The sequence below is a fragment of the Aedes albopictus genome, chromosome 1 (assembly GCF_035046485.1).
Source record: "Aedes albopictus strain Foshan chromosome 1, AalbF5, whole genome shotgun sequence".
NCBI classification, from domain to species: Eukaryota; Metazoa; Arthropoda; class Insecta; order Diptera; family Culicidae; genus Aedes; species Aedes albopictus.
The window spans coordinates 249,154,527-249,155,428 of record NC_085136.1 but is presented as its reverse complement, the minus strand read 5'-3'; the positions used below and the strand labels follow the sequence as shown (position 1 = coordinate 249,155,428).

The 902-nt window shown below is 36.5% G+C and overlaps 1 long non-coding RNA gene across 1 annotated transcript; it reads right to left on the bottom strand.

Annotated features, from left to right (window-relative positions):
• LOC134287204 (uncharacterized) lies at nucleotides 1–603 on the bottom strand. The gene is made up of 2 exons (XR_009997117.1): nucleotides 524–603; nucleotides 1–459 (listed from the first exon to the last, which is right to left on the bottom strand). It is a non-coding gene; the product is annotated as an uncharacterized LOC134287204 (long non-coding RNA).
• Between the last annotated feature and the right edge of the window lie 299 nt (nucleotides 604–902).

The following is a 902-nucleotide window of genomic DNA, read 5'->3' as shown; positions in this document are numbered from 1 at the left end:
TTACATGCCGCTTTATTTTTATTGAGAGCTGTTATACAGGGTAACAACATTTCTTTGGTCAAAGAAAGTACTAAATTCATTCCAAAAATACGATGCACGTCTTCCAAAGGGCCGGATACAAACTATTCTTCAAGAAAGTACAAAATCCACCCAAAAAGTACGGTATACTTTGGTTCTTTTACTCGCTTCACTTTTGGAGCGTTGAAGTGAGATACTCTGGATTTCTGGATATGGTAATGGCGATATCTGCATGTTTACTTCCTGGTTACAGTTGGCTTGGCGCGTCGGTGCCGAGATCATATGGTAGCCTTTTTAGAGGCTGCAGAACCATCACTACGAGTAACATTCTAGGATGTAACTTTCAAAGAAACATCTGATTATTTCGTTTTTGTTTCGCTCCGAGCGTTAGACAGAATGTTTCCTCCTCTTTCAGCAAACACTTAACATATTTGATTTGTTCTGAAAAGAATAAGTCACACTTCAAGAAAGTATTTCAATTGAAAATATTTTGAAACTTACGTACAATTCACAAACACTCTGAAGAAAACGGAGGGTAGAAACAAGTGCGTAACTTCTGTAAACAGCATCTTTCATTTATTTGCCGCCAATGTTGCTACGATACAAAAATACCACGAAATACTAAACGAATACTAGTGGTAAATATCATGAAAAGTTTAGAGTTGCAGGCCCCTTGCAATGACATTTTTATTCCACATTTAATTGAATTACAGTTTAACATTATTTCATCACAGCTTGTAATCAGGCGTTGTTCAAACAAAAGTGGAGAAGTTATTCAGCAATCTTTTCTGCAAGCGCGATACAGGCTTTATAGTAGGAAGTAATCTGTGTTATATCAGCCTCATATTAAACTTGTATTCAGCTATAATAACCTGCTGCGAAAA